This window comes from Pongo abelii, chromosome 23 (assembly GCF_028885655.2).
Source record: "Pongo abelii isolate AG06213 chromosome 23, NHGRI_mPonAbe1-v2.0_pri, whole genome shotgun sequence".
In the NCBI taxonomy this organism is placed as follows: Eukaryota; Metazoa; Chordata; class Mammalia; order Primates; family Hominidae; genus Pongo; species Pongo abelii.
The window spans coordinates 11,718,061-11,734,275 of NC_085929.1; positions in this window are offsets into that span (position 1 = coordinate 11,718,061).

Consider the following 16,215-nt stretch of genomic DNA (forward strand, 5'->3'; position numbering starts at 1 on the left):
TGAGGAATAGAATGTGGAATGGATTGCAATGGAAGGTTGAATTGAATGTGGAATGGAATGGAATGGAATGTGGAATGGAATGGAATGGAATTGCATGGAATGTGGAATGAATTCGAATGGAAAGTGGAATGCAATGTGGAATGGCATGGAATAGAATGTGGAATGGTATGGAATGGAATGTGGAATGGAATCGAATGGAATGTGGAATGGAAACGAATGGAATGTGGAATGGAATCAAATGGAATGTGGAATGGAATCGAATGGAATGTGGAAAGGAATGGAATGGAATGGAATGGAAAGGAATGTGGAATGGAATTGAATGGAATGCGGAATGGAATGGAATGGAATGGAATGAGGAGTGGAAAGAGGAATGGAATGTGGAATGGAGTGGAAAGGAATGTGCAATGGAATGGAATGGAATGGAATGTAGAATGGAATGGAATGGAATGGAATGTGGACTGCAATGGAATGGAATGGAATGGAATGTGGAATGGAAAGTGGAATGGAATGGAATGGAACGAGGAATGCAATGTGGAATGGAACGTGAAATGGAATGGAAAGTGGAGTGGAATGGATTGGATCTTGGAATGGAATGGAATGGAACGTGGAATGGAATGGAATGGAATGGTATGGAATGGAATGAGGAATGGAACGGAATGTGCAATTGAATGGAATGGATTCCGGAAAGGAGTGGAATGGACTGTGGAATGGAATGGAATGTGGAATGGAATGGAATGGAATGGAATATGGAATGGAATGGAATGTGGAAGGGAATGCAATGGAATGGAAGGGAATGTGGAATGGAAGTGAATGGAATGGAATGTGGAATGGAATGCGGAAAGGAAATGAATGGAATGCCATGGAAAGTGGAATGGAATGTGGAATGGAATGGAAAGGAATGTGGAATGGAATCGAACGGAAAGGAATGTGGAATGGAATGCGGAAAGGAATGCGTAGTGGAATGGAATGGAACGTGGATTGGAATGGAATGTGGAATGGAATTTAAAGGAATGTGGAATGGAATGGAATGGAATCTGGAATGGCAAGGAATGGAATCTGTAATGGAAAGTGGAACGGAATGGAATGGAAAGTGGAATGGAAAGGAATGGAATTTGGAATGGAATGGAATGGAACTTGGAATGGAATGGAATGGAACGTGGAATGGAATGGAATGGAATGGAATCTAATGGAATGTGAAATTAAATGGAATGGAATGTGGAATTAAATTTGGCATGGCATGGAATAGAATGTGGAATGGTATGCAATGCAATGTGGAATGGAATGGAATGCAATGTGGAATGGAATCGAATGGAATGTGGAATGGAATGGAATGGAATGGAATGGAATTTGGAATGGAATGGAATTTGGAATGGAATGCAATGGGATGCGGAATGGAATGGAATGGAATGGGATGTGGAACGGAATGCGGAATGGAATGAGGAATGGAATCAAATGGAATGTGGAATGCAATGGAACTGAATGAAAAGAGGAATTATTGGAATGGAATGGAATGTGGACTGGAATGGAATAAAATGGAATGGAATGTGGAATGCAACGTGGAATGAAATGGAATGGAACATGGAATGGAATGTACAATAGAAAGTGGAATAGAATGTGGAATGGAATGAAATGGATGTGGAACGGAATGGAATGGATCTTGGAATGGAAGGGAATGGAAAGTGGAATGGAATGGATTGGAACGTAGAATGGAATGGATTGGAACGTGGAATGGATTAGAATGAAATGGTATGGAATGCACTGGGATGAGGAATGGAATGGAATGTGCAACAGAATGGAATGGAATGTAGAATGGAATGGAATGGAAGGTAGAACGGTATGGAATGCCATGTGGAAATGAATGGAATGTGGAATGGAATGGAATGGAATGGAATGGAATTTGGAATGGAATGTAATGGAATTGAATGGAATGGAATGTGGCATGCAAAGAAATATGGAATGTAATGCAATGGAATGTGGAATGGAATGTAATGGAATGTAGAAGGGCATGGAATGGAATGTGGAATGGAAAGGAAAGTGGAATGGAATGGAATGGAATGTGAAACGGAATGGAATGGAATGTGGAATGGAAAGGTATGGAATTTGGAATTGAATGTGGAATGGAATGGAATGGAATGGAATGTGGACTGGAATGGAATGTAATGTAATGGAATGTGGAAAGGAATTTGGAATGGAATGGTACGGTGCGTGGAATGGAATGTAGAATGGAATGGAATGCAATGTGGAATGGAATGTGTAATGGAATGGAATGGAATGTGGAATGGAATGGAATGGAACTTTGAATGGAATGGAATGGAACCTAGAATGGAATGGTATGGAATGGAACCGAATGAGGAATGGAATAGAATGCGGAGTGGAATTGAATGAAGTGTGGAATGGAATGGAATGTGGAATGGAATGGATTGCAATGTGGAAAGAAATGGAATGTGGAATGGAATGGATTGGAATGTGGAATGGAAAGAAATGGAATCTGGAATGGAACGGAATGGAATGTGGAATGGAATGCGGAATGGAATGGAATGTGGAATGGAATGGAATGGTATGCGGAATGCAATGGAAAGGAATGGAATGTGGAATGGCATGGAATGGAATGGAATGAGAAACGGAATGGAATGGAATTGAATGTGGACTGGAATGGAATGGAATGTGGAAGGTAATGTGGAATGGAATGGAATGGAACGTGGAATGGATTATAGAATGCAATGGAATGGAATGTGGTATGCAATGTGGAATTGAATGGAATGGAATGTGGAATGGAAGTGAATGGAACTTGGAATGCAATGGAATGGAACGTGGAATGGAAAGGAATTCTACGTGGAATGGAATGGAAAGGAATGGTTTGGAATGGAATGGAATGTGGAATGGAATGGATTGGAATGTGGAATGGAATGGAATGCAATGTGGAATGGAATGGAGTGGAATGGAATGTGGAATGGACTGGAATGGAATGTGGAATAGAATGAAATGGAAAGTGGAATTGAATGGAATGGAATGTGGAATGCAATGTAATTGAATGTGGAATCGAATGTGGTATGAAATGGAATGTAATGGAATGGAATGTGGAATGGAATGGAATGTGGAATGAAATGGAATGTGGAATGGAAAGGAATGCAATCTGGAATGGAATGGAATGTGGAATGGAATGGAATGGAATGTGGAATTTAATGGAATGGAATGTGGAGTTGAATGGAATGCAATGTGGAATGGAATGGAATCGAATGTGGAATGGAACGGAAGGGAGAGTGGAATGGAATGGAATGGAATGGGATGGAAAGTGGAATGGAATGGAATGGAATGTGGAAAGAAATGGAATGGAATGTGGAATGCAATTTGGAATGGAACGGAATGGAATGGAATATAATGGAATGTGGAATGGAAAGGAACGGAATGTGGAATGGAATAGATTGGAAATTGGAATGGAATGGAATGGAATGTGGAATGGAATGTGGAATGGAATGGAAAGGAATGGAATGTGGAATTGAATGCCATGGAGTTTTGTATGGAATGCAATGAAAATGGAATGGAATGGAATGGAATTGAATGTGGAATACCATGTGGAATGGAATGCAATGGAATGTGGAATGGAATGGAATGGAGTGTGGAATGGAATGGAATGTCGAATGGAATGGAATGAAATGTGTAATGGAATGGAATGAAATATGTAATGAAATGGAATGTGGAATGAAAAGGAATGCCATGTGGAATGGAATGGAATGTGGAATGCAATGGAAGGTAATGCGGAATGTAATGTAATGTAATGGAATGGAATGGAATGTGGAATGGAATGGCATGGAAAGTGGAATGGAATGGAATGGAATATGGAATGGAATATGGAATGCAATAGATTGCAATGTGAAATGGAATGGGAAAGAATATGGAATGGAATGTAATAGAATGTGGAATGGAATCGAATGGAATGGAATGTGGAATGGAATGTGGAAAGGAATTTGTTATGGAGTGGAATGGAATGTGGAATGGAACATGGAATGGAAAGGAATGGAACGTGGAATGGAATGTGAAATGGAAAGGAACGGAATGTGGAATAGAATGTGGAATGGAAGGAAATGGAATGTGGAATGGAATGTGGAAAGGAATGGAAAGGAATGTGGAATGGAATGTATAATGGAATGCAAAGGAAGGTGGAATGGAATGCAATGAAATGCGGACTGGAAAGTGGAATGGAATGGAATGGAACGTGGGATACAACGTAGAATGGAATTGAATGGAATGTGGAATGGAACGTGGAATGGAAAGTGGAATGAAATGTGGAATGGAATGTGTAATGTGGAATGGAATGGAATGGAATGTGGAATGGAATAGAATGGAATTGAATGAGAAATGGAATGGAACGAAATATGGAATGTATTGGAGAGGAATGTTGAATGGATTGTGGAAGGACATGGAATGGAATGTGAAATGGAATGGAATGGAATCTGGAACGGAATGTGGAAGGGAATGGAATGGAATGGAATGGAATGTGGAATGGAATGGAATGGAATGGAATGTGGAATGGAATGGAATGGAGTTTGGAATGGAATGGAATGGAATGTGTTATGGAATGGGGATTGGAATGGAATGGAATGTGGAATGGAATGGCGTGGAATGTGGAATGGAACGCGGAATGGAACATGGAATGTAACGTGGAATGGAACTTGGAATGGAAGTACGTGCATTGATGGCCTATTCCCAGCGAACACGTCTTACTTCAATATCCTCCCCATCTTCCTGCTACAGGAGGAGCTTCCTGAGCAGCTGACCGGTTCTGAAAATCCCATGAAAGCTTCCTCTGCAAGGTACTGTCAGCGCACAGGGGCTAAGCCATCTCACTCACTTTGTGAATTTTTGTTTGTTTGTTTGTTTGTTTTGTTTTGAGGTGGAGTCTCATTCTGTCACCCAGGCTGCAGTGCAATGGTGCGATCTCAGCTCACTGCAACCTCCGCCTCCCGGGTTCATGACATTCTCCTGCCTCAGCCTTCCCAGTAACTGGGACTACAGTTGCCCGCCACCACGTCAGGCTAATTTTTTAAATATTTTTAGTAGAGACGGTGTTTCACCGTGTTAGCCAGGATGGTCTCGATCTCCTAACCTCGTGATCTGCCCACCTCAGCCCCACAAAGTGCTGGGATTACAGGCGTGAGCCAGTGTGTCCGGCCCTAAGTGTCTTATATATTAAAATTAACGCATTTCAGAGAGGCATAGTTTGCAAATACGGTTCCTCTTTTTTTTTTTTGAAATGGAGTCTCACTCTGTCACCCAGGCTGGAGTGCAGTGGCCCGATCTCAGCTCAACTCAATCTCCTCCTCCCAGGTTCCAGCGATTCTCCAGCCTCAGGCTCCCAAGTAGCTTGGATTACAGGTGTGCAACACCACGCCCGGCAAGTTTTGTATTTTTGGTAGAGACGGGGTTTCTCCATGTTGGTCAGGCTGGTCTCGAACTCCTGACCTCAGGTGATCCGCCCACCTTGGCCTCCCAAAGTGCTGGGATTTCAGGCGTGAGCCACTGTGTCCAGCCCACTTATTATTTTTCTTTGTTTATGTTTTGAGTCTAACAATCCTGGCAGGTGCACAAGGATGATTCTAAACCATCGTTTCCTGGGAAGAGGCGGATGTAGCTTTAGTGCTGCTGGTTCAGCTCCTGGCTGCTTCCTTGACTCACATTCTAGGCTTGAGAGAGGTGGTCTTGCTCAGGAGACAGCTGCCCTCAAAGACTGAACTAAACAACTGTGGGTCTTGCTAAGTGTGGACAGGAAGGTGACAGCCATGCAGGGATCTAGAGGGAGAGCATCCCGAGCTCAGGGAGCAGCTCCTGGGCAGGAAAATGTGTACCACATGGAGGAAGAGTGAGAAGCTGTGGATGGTGGAGAGGAGCAAATGCATACAAAGCCCCCAGGCCGCTGCAGGGATTAGCACAGAATGCTGTGGGCTCCATCCCAGTGTTACCCACCCTCTTGCCCTGGCTCCATGTTCCGAAGCCCCTCTTCACATCCTCACCTGTTTTCACGTGAGCTCTTTCCTACCTTGCTGAGTGGATGAGAATGGGGTCCACCCGGCTGGATTAGGTGGTGTGGACAGGACCAGCATGCTGGAGAAACAGAGAGAGAGAGACAGAGAGAGAGAGAGAGAGAGAGACACAGAGAGAGAGAGAGATGAGGGAGCGGAGAGCAAAGATCATTTCATATTGCACCATTCGGCCACAAGGTGGGCACACCTGGTGAAAGGTAAGATCCCGGAGGTGGTGACACAGGAGGACCACCTTGCTGAACGCCCACAGGGTCTCCGGCAGATAAGGACATTGGAGACCGCACAAGACACTCTGCAGAGGATGGAACTGTGTCCTCTCCAAACTTCGCATCCACTCAGAATCTCTGATCATCACCTTCTTTGGAAATATGCTCTTTGCAGTTTTAGTCAAGTTATGGTGAGGTCATATTGGATTAGGGTGGACTCTAAATCCAATGACAGCTGTCCCCATAGGAGACAGAAGAGGAGACACAGACACATAGGAGAAGGTCACGTGGAGACGGAGGCAGAGACTGGAGTGATGGGACCACAAGGCCAGGGATGCCGGATCCCCCAGGAGCTGGGAGAGGCAGGAAGGATCCTCCCCTAGAGCCTCCAGAGGGAACTGGATACAATTGTACTGGATTGAACAGTGGCCCCCAGAAAGATCTCTCCACATCTGAAAGCCCAGAACCTGGAGTGAGAACTTATTTCGAAATAGGGTCTCTGTAGATGTGATAAAGTGAAGGGCCTTGAGATGAGATCATCCTGGAGTAGAGTAGGGTAAGCCCTGAATACAATGACAAGTGTCTTTTCAAGAGACAGAAGAGGAGACACAGACACAAAGGAGAAGGCCACCTGGAGACGGAGACAGAGACTGGAGTGATGCAGCCACAAGCTCAGGGACTCTGGATCCCCTAGGAGCTGGGAGAGGCAGGAAGGATCCTCCCTAGAGCCTCCAGAGAGAACTTGATACATTTGAAGTGGATTGAACTATGTATCCCAAAAAAGATATGTTTCATATTCTAACCCAAAAACCTGTGAGTGGAGGTAGAGACTGGAGTGATGAGGCCACAGGCCCAGGGATGCCATTCCAGACCCCCCAGAGAGGGAGGAGGCCTGGAGCCCCCAGGAAAGGATTTATGCTAAACAAGGGGTGGATAATTCATGGCTCCCCTTTTTAGACCATATAGGGTAATTTCCTGACGTTGCCATGGTATTTGTAAACTGTCTTAGCGCTGGTGGGAGTGTAGCAGTGAGGATGACCAGAGGTCACTCTCATTGCCATCTTGGTTTTGGTGGGTTTCATTCAGCTTCTTTACTGCAACCTGTTACATCAGCAAGGTTTTTGTGACCTGTGTCTTGTGCAAACCTCCTAACTCATCCTGTAGCTTAGGATGACTTATCCATCTGGGGATGCAGCCCAGTACGTCTCAGCCTCATTTTACCCAGCCCCTATTCAAGCTGAAGTTGTTCCGGTTCCAGTGCCTCTGACAATACCCAAAGGCTGGAGTTCATCTTGGGGACACAACCAGAGTACAATTGCTGGGCTGGGGAACCCGTGTTTCTCAACTTTAAGATGAGGCCAAACCCCTTTCCAAAATGGTGGTTGAGACAGACATTTCGCCCTACAATGTTGAGGAAAGCCAATCTCTGGCACCTACGGCAACATCTGCAACCGTCAGAATGCTCCATTTTTAACATTTTTGCCAATCATATCGTTACGGGCAGGTCTTTGGTCTTAGAGCTCCCAAGATGGGGGCAGGCCACTCCCAAGATGGGGGTGGGCCACTCCCAAGATGGCAGCCGGCCACTCCCAAGATGGCGGCAAGTCTTTTGTTCTCTGAGCTGGGGTTCTTGGCCTCATGGATTCCAAGGAATGGAACCTTGGGCCATGCAGTGAGTGTTGTAGTTCTATTAGAAGCCATGGGTCACGGAAGAGAACCCTGGAACCCAGGACTGGTTTTCAGCTCCATTATGACAAACCTGGGCACTTAGCCACGCAGGAACAATGATTGTGAATAGCAGGGGGTGCCTTGCTGGATCAGAAGCACAGCAGATACCCTGCCCTATCCAGAGGGGTGGAAGTCAATGGTGGGTCTGCAATGGTGGCGTTCAGCAGTGGTGGACGGCGAGCGAAAGCTCAGCTCGAGCCGGAACAAACATGCACCAGAAGAGTGTGCAGTTGCAAGATTTAACAGCTTTAAAACAGAGCTCTCATACAATGGGAGGGGACCCAAAAGGGGTTGCCCCCTCCCGGTTCAAATACCTGGGTTTATATCCCAATAATTGTCCCTCCCCCTGTGCTCTCAGGTAGTAGATGATCTGACTATTTCTTTACCTCCTGCTTTTAGCCTAATTTGTATTTTAGTGAGCTCCCTCTTTGCTACCCGATTGGTTGGGTGTGAGCTGAGTTACAAGGTGGGTGCTATCACCTTCCCCACCTAGACTTAGGAATTCCGAGTTGGCCTAGGAAATCCAGCTAGTCCTGTCTTTCAATATTGGTGTGAAAAGGGTGTCTCACGGCAGTCTTGATTTGCCCATCAGGTAACATGTCTAAAAATGTTTACAGTAGCCCTGCCGCAAAATACCCCATAGAAATATTCCTATTTCCATTTCCTGTTTCTACGAGGAAATAACCTAATGCCCATAGGCAGAAGGACGCATCCATATGTTGTGGAATATTCACCCACTGGGATATTACAGAGCCACCAAAATGAAGACACAGCAGAAATCCAGTATGGATGAATCTTTGAAATGACGTTTTCAGTGGGAAATGCTGGTCTCAAAAAATTACATAGAGCATGATATACACTTTTCATAAAGTTAGAGACAATTAAAATAGAGAAATGCAATAAAGTGAAGTATCAAAGGAAATTCAGAAAATGAAGGATACCAAACTCCACACAGGGTCACCTTGGGTTGTGGGTAGCGTCGCAGAGGGCTGGATGGGGTGGGAGAAGCGATGGGTGTCCGTTATTCTTAATGCCTCTCTTTATATATTGGTGAAGGTTGGACAGATTGCATTAGAGTGTTAAAAGGGACCTCTATCTAACCCCCATGAAAAAAAATCAACTATAAAATTGCGTTGGGGTATTAAGAATACCTAACTAACATCTTAAATATATATGTAACTATTAAGATAAAAGTGAAGGCAAAAATTAAGGCTCAAGAGCCGAGAGTCCTAACGGCAGAGCCTGGGAGGACAAATTAAAATAAGAACAACGATAAAGAAAAATGCCCTGATTTGGGGGGTACCTGCTTTGTTTGGAGAAATAATAACATTCCCTTTGATTCTGTCTTCATACAACACCCTTTCTGCTATTCCCGTTAAAGGTGCCCACAACCACACCTCTAAGCATTTGCAAGTATTGATCCCTCTCCACAAACTCTCCTAAATCTCCCTTGCAAACTCCTATGCAGTCTGCAAAACCCCATTTACCTGATCCCTCGTGACTCACATTAGTCACCCTTGCAGAAATAAGGCTGAGCTCTCCCTCCTGTGTTTCTGTTTGTTTGTTTGTTTCTGTTTTCGTTTGGGGGATGGTGTTTTGCTCTGTTGCCCAGGCTGGAATGCAGTGGCATGATCTCAGCTCACTGTAACATTCACCTCCTGGGTTCAAGTGATTTTCCTGCCTCAGCCTCCACAGTAGCTCGTATTACAGGCACCCGCCACCATGCCTAGCTAATTTTGCATTTTTAGTAGAGATGGGGTTTCTCCATGTTGGCCAGGCTGCTCTCGAACTCCTGACCTCATGATCCTCCTGCCTCTGCCTCCCAAAGTGCTAGGATTACAGGTGTGAGCTACCATGCCCGGCCGTTATCTCCTTTCTGTATCTGTCCCGTGTTGGATTACCCTAGTAGGGACATGAGTTTTCAGAGGTCAAATCATTCATTCTTCCTCACAACGTGCCGCTCAGAGCTTTGCACATAGTAGGACCTCAGTAAACAGCCTCCAACACAGTGATGGGCGTCCACTCTGGGGCTTCACCTGGTCCTCCAAGGCATAAGTACAGAAATATTTATTTCCCTCCATCAGGCAGAACATGATATAAAATATATCATGCCTCTTTTGAGTCCAAAGGTGTTTTTCTTTTTTTTCCCTGCTTAGCCTTACTTTACTTAACAAGTTAACATTTATCCTGAAAAAATGGTTTTAAACAGTACCTGAGATCAATGATTTGAGGACTGAACAAAACCTTTGGTGATGCTGAAGGCGGAGACTTCACCACGCACAATATCCGTGGAGCAAAACTGGAACTGGAACCCGTAAATCTACACAAATTAAAATTAAAATGTAAAAAAATCCAAAAGAAATTACAGATCGTCCTTGACTCCATGGACTAGTCGCCCTTGAGTCCAACCAACTTTAAAATACTTAGAAAAGAAATGCCAGGTGGGATGGCTTACACCTATAATCCTAGCACTTTGGGAGGCTGAAGTGGGTGGATCATTTGAGGTCGGGAGTTTGAGACCAACCTGGCCAACATGGCGAAACCCCGTCTCAACTAAAAACATAAAATTAGCCGGGCGTGGTATCAGGTGCCTCTAGTCCTAGCTACTTGGGAGGCTGAGGCAGGAGAATCACTTGAATTGGGGAAGCAGAGGTTGCAGTGAGCTGAGATCACCCCACTGCACTCCAGCCTGGGGAAGAGAGCAAGACTCTGTCTCAAAAAAAAAAAAATCATACGTGAACCATAATTCCTAAGGAGTTTGTGTGTGTGTGTGTGTGTGTGTGTGTGTGTGTGTGTTTTGAGGAAGAAAAACAGGGTCTTGCTCTGTTGTCCAGGCTGGAGTACAGCAGCATTATCACAGCTCACTGCAGCCTCAACCTCCTGGGCTCCAGTGATTCTCCTCCCTCAGCCTCCCGAGTAGCTGGAACCACAGGCACTTACCACCATGCCCAGCTATTTTTTCATTTTTTGTAGTGACGGGACCTCACTGTGTTGCCTAGGCTGGTCTTGAACTTCAAGTCTCAAGCAATCTTCCTGCCTCAGCCTCTCAAAGTGCTTTGATCGTAGGCGTGAGCAGCCACGCCCAGCCTGCTATGAGGTTTGACAAGGGACAGGGTCTGCTTCAGGCCCAAGGAGGAGGGCAGAGTTTACAGGGAGATGGTCAGGTTTGTACCAGGCCAGGAAAACACCAAGCCACATTTGCTTTGAGCTAAGGCCTACAGAAGATGTGACAACTGTCACACTGGCTTATTTGCTGGTGACCGAAGGTGACAACTGGCTCAATTTCACCCTGACAGAATTTGTCAACAGTCATTTGGTGCCACCAACTCCCAGGAAAAGCGACGTTTTTGTCAAAGCCTTCCCAGACTCGGCCGGGCGTGGTGGCTCACGCCTGTTATTCCAGCACTTTGGGAGGCTGAGCTGGGTGGATCACCTGTGGTTGGGAGTTCGAGACCAGCTTGGCCAACATGGTGAAACCCCGTCTCTACTAAAAATACAAACATTAGCCAGGCGTGGTGGCGGGTGCCTGTAATCCCAGGTACTTGGGAGGCTGAGGCAGGAGAATTGCTTGAACCCTGGAGGCGGAGGTTGCAGTGTGCCGAGATTGTGCCACTGCACTCCAGCCTGGGCGACAGAGAAAGACTCTGTCTCAAAGAAAAAAAAAAATTAGCTCGGCCAGGTGCAGGGGCTCACGCCTGTAATCACAGCACTTCAGGAGGCCGAGACGGGCAGATCACCTGAGGTCAGGAGTTCGAGATTAGCCTGGCCAACATGGAGAAACCCCATCTCTACTAAAAATATAAAAATTAGCTGGGCGCAGTAGCGCATGCCTGTAGTCCCAGCTACTCCGGAGGCTGAGGCAGGGGAATGGTTTGAACACGGGAGGCGGAGGTTGCAGTGAGCCAAGATCGTGACATTGCACTCCAGCCTGGGAGACAGAGCAAGACTCCATCTCAAAAAAAAAAAAAAAAATTAGTCGGGCTTGGTGGCGTGTGCCTGTAATCCCAGCTACTCGGGAGGCTAAGGCAGGAGAATTTCTTGAACCCCAGAGGTGGAGTTTGCAGTGAGCCGAGATCACACCATTACACTCCAGCCTGGGTGACAGGGTGAAAGTCCGTCTCAAAAACAAACAACAAACAAAAACAGCAAAAGTTTCCCAAACTCCTTCTTTACCCACATGATTCGGGATAGGCATCCCAGCCAGAGAATGTCAAATCGTTTCCGCCGTTTCTCTTCTGGCCTTTGGTAAGCTGAGATTTCTCTACAAGGTCTCCAGCAGCACAGAAATGAATATCAGGGCTCCCCACCAAAACATCTTAGACTCAATGGGGCCAAAGTGAACACCAGCATTCTGGGCTGTGATGATGGCTCTGAACTTCATTTTGTTTGGTTATGGCTTTTTGGGTGATACCTTCACAGAAACCGTGGACTCATAATGGAATATTATGCAGCCTGGAAAAGGAACAGGTTTCCGACAAAGACAGCAACGTGAATGAAACACATTGTGTAAATAAAATTTTATTTTATTAATAAATAAATAAATAAAAATTATAAATAAAATGTGTTTCAAGTTAGAGTGCCAATTACGGGTTAGAGTATCAATTACGCCAGTGGACGCCCCCAACCCTTCCGAATTACAACGGCATTCAGCACAAACCACTTTAATGCCAGCACCCTTTGGACATCTAAGTGTGAAACCACATAAATCGTTCTGGGTATGATGAAAATAACTAAGTAAAAATGGAAGTTCAACTCTATTACACCAATCACACTTTATAAGTGGCGATTGTGGCCAGTTTCAGCTTGTATGTTTGGATTGCATTCGAGAAAAAAAAAAAAAAGAAAAAAAAAGGATGGATTCTAGGTCAACCAGCAAAAGTGACATAGCGTGTGGAGAAGGCAAGCATTCTGGAAGTTTTTTTTTTTTTTTTTTTTTTTTAGACAGAGTTTTTGCTCCGTCCTCCAGGTTGGAGTGCAGTGGCACAATCTTAGCTCACTGCAACCTCTGCCTCCCAGATTCAAGCGATTCTGCTGCCTTAGCCTCCCAAGTAGCTGGGATTAAGGCGTGCACCACCACACCCGGCTAATTTTTTTGTATATTTAGCAGAGACGGGGTTTCGCCATGTTGGCCACGCTAGTTTCGAACTTCTGACATCAGATGATCTGCCCACCTTGACTTCCGAAAGTGCTGGGGTTTCAGGGGTGAGTCACCATGTCCGTCCATTCTGGAAGATTCTTTACCCAACCTCTCACCTGTTAAAAAAGGAAAATTCACAATGTACACTCTTTTTTATGATGACAAAATACAAATATATAAAATTCAGCATTATAGCCATTTTAAACTCAATGAGTCAGTGATATTTAGTGCATTCACAATGTTGTACAACCATCACCAATCTCTAGGTCCAGAAATTTCTCATCACCCCCAAAAACGCACCCTGTACGCATTAAACAGTCACTTCCATTTCTCCTTCCCAGGCCCTGGCACCCACAAATCCACTATCTTTCTCTAGGAGTTTACCTGTTCAGCACGTTTCATTGAAAGGGAATCATACCCTACGTGTGCTTTTGTGTTTTTGCCTGGCTTTTCTCCCTGAGCATGATGTCCTCAAGGTTCATTCACGTTGCAGTCTTTGTCAGAGCCTTGTTCCTTTTCCAGGCTGTGTAATATTCCATTATAATATTCCATTGCATGGATGAACTATGCTGTGTTTCTCCATTCCTTCATGGATGGACAGTAGAGCTGTTTCCAAAATTCATCAACATTGCAGCCTTTTGTCAGAGCCTTGTTCCTTTTCAAGGCTGCATAATATTCCATTACAATATTGCATTGCACGAATGAATCACGTGATGTTTATCCATTCATACACAGATGGGCAGTATGGCTGTTTCCAAAATTCATTGACATTGCAGTCTTTGTCATAGTCTCATTCCTTTTCCAGGCTGCATAATATTCCATTATAGGATTGCATTGCACAGATGAACAACACTGTGTTTATCATTCATTCATAGGTGGGCAGTAGGGCTGTTTCCAAAAATTCATTCACATTGCAGCCTTTTGTCAGAGCCTTCTTCATTTTCCAGGCTGCATAATATTCCATTATAATATTGCATTGCATGGATGAATCACATGGTGTTTATCATTCTTTCATAGATGGGCAGTAGGGCTGTTTCCAAAATTCATTCATGTTACAGCCTTTGTCAAAATATTGTTCCTTTTCTAGACTGCATAATATTCCACTGCATGGATAAACGACGGTGTGTTTGTCATTCCTTCATAGATGGGCAGTAGGGCTATTTCCAAAAATTCATTCACGTTACCGCCTTTGTCAGAGCCTTGTTCCTTTTCCAGGCTGCATAATATTTCATTGCATGGAGGAATCACACTGTGTTTATCATTCCTTCATAGATGGGCAGTAGGGCTGTTTCCAAAAATTCATGCACGTTGCAGTCTTTATCAGAGCCTCCTTCCTTTTCAAGGCTGCATAATATTCCATTATATTATGGCATTGCATGGATGAACCACATTGTGTGTATTATTCATTCATAGATGTGCAGTAGGGCTGTTTCCAAAAATTCATTCACATTGCAACTTGTCTCTGCCTTTGTCAGAACCTTGCTCCTTTTCAAGGCTGCATAATATTCTATTGCATGGATAAACCATACTGTGTTTAACATTCATTCAAAGATGGACAGTAGGGCTGTTTCCAAAAATTCATTCACATTGCAGCCTTTGTCAGAGCCTTGTTCTTTTTTTTGGCTGCATAATATTCCACTGCATGGATGAACTGTGCTTTATTTATCCATTGCTTCATAGATGGGCAGTAGGGCTGCTTCCAAAATTCATTCATGTTGTAGTCTTCTGTCAGAGCCTCGTTTCTTTTCAAGGCTGCATAATATTCCATTATAATATTCCATTGCATGGATGAACCATGCTATGTGTATCCATTCATTCATAGATGGGCAGTCGGGTTGTTCGGGTTGTTCCAAAAATTCTTTCATGTTGCAGCTTTTGTCAGAGCCTTGTTCCTTTTCCAGGGTGCATAATATTCCATTGCATGGAGGAATCACATTGTGTTTATCATTTCTTCATAGATGGGCAGTAGGGCTGTTTCCAAAAATTCATTCACGTTGCAGCCTTTGTCAGAGCCTTGTTCCTGTTCCAGGCTGTGTAATATTCCATTATAATATTGCATTGCATAGATGAACTATGCTGTGTTTATCCATTCCTTTATAGATGGGCAGTAGGGCCATTTCCAAAATTCATATATATTGCAGTGTTTTGTCAGAGACTTATTCCTTTTCTAGACTGCATAATATTCCATTGCATGGATAAAGGATGCTGTGTTTATCACTCCTTCATAGATGAGCATTAGGGCTATTTCCAAAAATTCATTCACATTGCAGCCTTTGTCAGAGCCTTCTTCTTTCTCCAGGCTGCATAATATCTCATTATGATATTGCATTGCATGGATGAACCACATTGTGTTTATCATTCTTTCATAGATGGGCAGTAGGGCTGTTTCCAAAATTCATTCCTGTTACAGCCTTTGTCAGAACATTGTTCCTTTTCCAGACTGCATAAATATTCCATTGCATGGATAAACAACGCTGTGTTTATCATTTCTTCATAGGTGGGCAGTAGGGCTGTTTCCAACAATTCATTTACATTGCAACCTTTGTCAGAGCCTTGTTCCTGTTCCAGGCTGCATAATAGTCCATTATAATATTGCATTGCGTGGATGAATCATGTGGTGTTTATCCATTCATTCATAGATGGGCAGTAGGGCTGTTTCCAAAATTCATTCATGTTGCAGCCTTTTGTCAGAGCCTTATTCCTTTTCCAGACTGCATAATATTCCATTGCATGGATAAATGATGCTGTGTTTATCATTCCTTCATGGATGAGCATTAGGGTTATTTCCAAAAATTCATTCACATTGCAGCCTTTGTCAGAGCCTTGTTCCTGTTCCAGGTGCATAATATTCCATTATAATATTGCATTGCATGGATGAACCACATTGTGTTTATCATTCATTCATAGATGAGCAGTAGGACTGTTTCCAAAATTCATTCATGTTACTGCTTTTGTCAGAATATTGTTCCTTTTCCAGACTGCATAACATTCCATTGCATGGATAAATGACGGTGTGTTTGTCGTTCCTTCATAGATGGGCAGCAGGGCTGTTTCCAAAAATTCATTCTCATTGTAGCCTTTGTCAGAGCCTTGTTCCTTTTCCAGA